We start from the raw sequence: 5,418 nt of genomic DNA, 5'->3' as shown, positions 1-5,418 counted from the left end.
GAATCATATTAAAAGAAGATCCCCCAGAAATATGAACAATGAAATATCTGGTGGTTTTTTTTTTTTTTTTTTTTACTTTTTGTGGAATCTTTGTACTATTTTCCATTGTAGTAGTACCATCTTATAGTATCTCAATAATGCACAAGGATTCCAATTTATTCACATGCCCTCCCTTACTATTTTTTCATATTTTGAATGGCCATCCTGATATTTTTCTGATACCTCACTGTTGTTTTGATTTACATTTTTCTGATGATTATTGATATTTGCGAATTTTCATATATGTACGTGTTGGGCATTTGTATGTCTTCTTTGGAGAGATGTCTAATTAAGTCCTTCAACTGGGTTAGTTTTTTATTGTGCATTGAGTTGTAGGAGATTTTTATATATTTTAGATTTCAGGCTCATCAGATATGTAGTTTACAAGTATATTTTCCATTCCACAATTTGTATTTTCCTTCTTTTATCCCTTAATATTTGTTTAATGTACAAAAATGATAATTATGAATGGTTTTGAGTTTGATTTAGTTTTTTTTTTTGTGGAGCTGGGGATTGAACTCAGGACCTTGCACTTGCCAGGCAAGTGCTTATTCTACTGAGCTATCTCCCCAGCCCCTAGTTTCTTGCAATTAATAATAGAACTAATTTTCGGTTCATAAGGCACAACTCTTGAGGAGTTTATCTCACAGAATGAGACCCTAATTTAGTTTTTCTTTTTTCCATGGGTCTATATAGCCAATTTCTCTTCTGTAGAAGTTCCAGCTCAGGAGTATTTAGATACGTCAGTACAACTCTGATGGAGACACAGTACATCCAAATTTTGCAAAGCGTTTTGTGACTCAGACAGAGGGATAAGAACTGATTTTAAAAAGTCCACCCTTATCACAGACCTTTATGTGTGATTTGGGCCAAAACACTGAACATTGTCAGAGTTTCACATTTCTAATTTTTGGTCAGGGTTTTATTATAATTCTTTGACTCTACTATACCACTGTAGTCCACTTGAAATGAAACAGTTTCTTTTCATGGTATTGGCATATTTTTAATGCTAGTTAATTAATTAATTAATTAATTATTTTTTGGTGGAACCAGGGATTGAACTCAGACCCTTGCTCTTACCAGCAAATTGTTTATTCTACTGAGCCATCTCCCCAGCCCCATTGCTAATATATATTATTTTATTACCACTTTTAAGTTACAGAGTTTAGCAGTAAATATTAAGTGGTAAATACTACTAAGTATTAAATATTAATCATTATTCATTTTGGATCCACCAGAACTTCTCAGATGTTTCTGGGCCTACATAGTCACATTTGGGCATGAATTATTTATTTTGAGTCTCATTGTTATAAAAAAATAGTAGGACATATAATTGGCAAAGCTCTTAAAATGACTGTAATTAAAAAAATACATAAGAAAAGAATCCAATTTTGTCGATAGTTGTTTATTCCGTATTTTACCTTTCTAAACAATTAAATTTCTGTTATATGTTTATATGCTCACAGGGAATATTTGCAATATAATTTTAAACTGGGGAAAATTAGTGCTTTTTATCAGCCCATTAGAAAAACAAGCAAATAACCTAATCTCCTTTCATTAGGTTGGAGTAAACGCTGGTCTCAGGAGGTGACTATCCTCTTATATTCTCTAGAAAATAAGAATATGTGAAAAAATTTCCCACCATAATTCTCTGGCCTATGCAGCTACTGCATAGCATTTGTAGCTGATAGACCATACATTGGCATGCCCTCTCTTTACCTACTGAGTTAACTGTTGATGGTGCCTTTAAACTATAGTTTAACTCTGGTCCAACTGCAGCCTGCTCCTCATTCTGCAAATTAGGGAGTTACATTACCAACTTATATTTGGGTGTCTGAGTAGACTTGATACTTTTTCCATTTTAAAATTTAATAAAAATCCACAATCAAATTACATTCTAAATGTCTTTTTTAAAGTTTGGAAAAGTATTCATTACTCTATTTGAGTAGCTCAGTAGCTTTTAGTTTTCATCTGAATTTTCATCTAATTGGTAATGACCCTCAGTCAACTTTCTTTTCTCTCAAATTTCCTAATCGCATTTCACAGCAGTACCATCAGACAGCCCTGGAAAAGCTACATGCTGAAATGCCAAGGAAATCCAAGCAGGCTTGAAGCACTTAAACAGAACCGAAGTGGACCAGAGAAAGAAATGTCATCCAACCTCTTTAAGTTTGTAAAATGTAATATCTGGCAATGTAACTCATTAAATTGCCCAAAATAGTTTTTCAAATTGTTTTCTGAAAATAACACAGACTTTATATTTCCAGAAAACTCAGGTTCAGAATGATTTGCAGTATGTAATATAATTTCAGAATAGTCAGCAAGCTCTGTTCTAAACATTTATTTTAAATGGGACTGGAATTTCTAAATAATCAATTAATATAGATGTGTTATGCAGGCAAGGTCTGTATTAGTCCATCTGAAAATGTCAGAAAAATAACTTGAAGAATGCATTGTTCCTTAGAAACACATGCGGCATTCTGAGACAATCAGTGGAGTTCCAGGGAACTACTGCCATGTAGCCAAGTCACCAGACCAAATGTGAAAACAGTGTAATCAAGCATTTAAAAGATTTATTGAAATTGTAGATGCTTGATTTAATGAAGCTAGTGCATGCTTGACTGCATGATTGTTTATTTCATGGGTTGTTATGGGATTGTATAGACCCTAACTATATGACTTTCAAATTTATTTTTATTCAATAAAATTATGCATAGAACTGTACATGACTTGAATTTATATGATGCTCTCTATTGTGGCATTTTATAAGACAGCAGATTTAAAATGTGCCATCTAACTTGCAAGTAAAAAGAGCATTTCTAAAATGATACTAGTTACTGAGAAAATATAGCAGCAGACAATTTGTCTCTGGGAAACAAAAGAATGACAAAAAAATTCTCATTTTGAAGCCTTATCATGAAAAAAAGGTTTCAGTTGATAGTGCTGTGCTCTTCCTAATTACCACTTCTTCGTGGTGCTGTCTTATCCACTGTACAGGTGTTTAGGCAATGTCAGAGAAGAATGGGAATGAAGTGATGTGCTACAGGACACTTTATTAGAGCACATGAATCCATTCTAAGGGTTGACCTAAGGTTTTGCCAAAGAAAATAGAAGGAACGACAGATAGAAGCCCGTCATTCTGGAGTAAACAAACATAATGAGGTCAAATTGAAAATGGACCTAATAAGTTCATCCCAAATGAAAATCTGATCTCAAAAGTGTACAGATGGCAGTGAATGTGTTTTTAACATCTTGTCTTAAAATCTGCTTTATGATTTCAGTGTTGGTTCTGTGTCTGTTCAATGTCAAAAGAGCTGCATATTTAAGAAAATTTCTTTTTCAATTCCAAGACAAGGAAGACTAAGGATAGTCTGGAAGAGCTAAGCTCTTTGGAGAGTAAAGAACATTTTTTTAGTTCATCTTCTGAAATCATATTAATATTTGTTTTGAGCAGTTTGTGGTTTCAGGGTAGACAAAATGGTGTTGACAACAACTTGGAATCCTAATAACCACAAGATCACTTTCACCATTTAGCTAGTGTATAATTAACAGTTTAAAAGTCTGACTATCACCGAACAGTCCAGTATTGTTTCCTCTGCATAATCTGCTGCCAGCTATAGAACCTTTTGGGCAAAACTATAAGCTTATCTCTTCCTTCATTTGGGTGACTGAGGGAAGAAAGAAAGGACAAACTTCTAGTTACTGTTAATTCAAATGATTGCTATGACTCCTCTTTAAAGACCCCATCCCATCCTCTTTCAGCTATAAAGTGTATGTGTAAATGAAGCACGCCAGACATCGGAATAAAGCAAATCAGTGGCTGGGGAGATAGATCAGTGGAATAAGTGCTTGCCTGGCAAATGTAAGGTCCTGATTTTGATCCATAGTACCACACAAAAAAAAGCAAATCAGAAGCAGTGAGGGGTTCTATTTAAAATGAGTTTGCATACAATAAGTTTAGCTGAAAAGAAAGATCAGTGATTGTGTCTTACAGGGGTCCTTCACATTTTCTTGGAAGAGCAACCATTTGGAGGAACACAAAGAAAGTATTGGTTTCTTTCTCTTTTTTAAGGGCAGTATACGGAATTTGGATTTCACATTTATAGTCCAAATTTGTGACCCCCTCCATTTAGTTCTTTATTTAGAAAGTTTCAGATATTTGATGAATAATAGTGTGGCACAGATGCTGGCAGTGTCCCATTCATGCATCAAGGGTATCTTAGTACAAGCACATGTGTCTGTGTACCAGAGGTCAGTGTCCAACTCTAGGAATGTGCTCAAGTTGTGCATAATGCAGGCACATGTTGGCGAGTTATAATTCCTGGAGCAGCTGTCCATTAATGACAACAGGAATTAGTTGAAAAGACCAAATCTCCTTGGCTCTTCTTGGGAAAGACAACTCGGAGATCTTTACCATTGCCTCCCAGAAGATTGAACTCAGGCCCTTGCACTTGCCAGGCAAACACTTATTCTACTAAGCTATCTCCCCGGCCCTGCCTTAAGTATTAACCAGCTTATTATACAATCTCTAATGCCTCCTTTTTTCTGTCATATTTCTTCATTTTTCCTTCCAGTAGTTCCTAGGATTCTGAGATCATCACTCACATGAGCTATTTGTATTCAAATCTTCGGCTAGTCTGAGTTGGAAAGAATCCAACCTCACACAAAAGCTACTGCTAAGATAGGAGTAGTGACATACTCTAGTTTGTATAAGTCTAAATAAGTCGTGTTATGTCTGATTTTTATTTAGTTATCCCTTTATCTTTCTTAATCACAACTCAATAAAGGACCCTGACTAGGATATGTACATTTTCACAACTTAAACAATATATAGGATAATCACATTTCTGGTAACAAAATATTCATGTTTATAAGAACTGGTAAAGTAACTTGAATTTTAAAATAATTCACTTCTGACCATTTTATATCATTTTTGATATTGCATTATATTTAGGAAGTATAATTAGGAATTTACATTACATGCTGTCAGACTTCTGCAATTATATATATATACATATATATATATTTCCATAATTTTATTGATAAACAAATAGCAATGAGACAGTTTCAAATCAAATCTCTAGGACAGTTTCAATAACTAACACACTGAATACATTCTTCTTAATGGTTAATTGCTGTACAAGATGCGGACTTGAGATCCTTTTTACAAACATCATTAGAACAAATCATTCTATTCATTAAGAGAATGTAACTATATATCTATTCTAACCACTTTGAATACACAGATACAAAATGGACATTCATCGGTATACCCCTTTTTTGCTAAGTTCCATTATTGAATATTATAGGTGTGTAAACTCAGCAAAATATTCTAAAAGAGTCCAGTAGCCCATAATAGCATTGGGTCTTATATTTAAC

This window comes from Octodon degus, unplaced genomic scaffold, assembly GCF_000260255.1.
Source record: "Octodon degus isolate 3935 unplaced genomic scaffold, OctDeg1.0 scaffold00041, whole genome shotgun sequence".
In the NCBI taxonomy this organism is placed as follows: Eukaryota; Metazoa; Chordata; class Mammalia; order Rodentia; family Octodontidae; genus Octodon; species Octodon degus.
Note: the sequence above shows the minus strand (reverse complement) of the source record.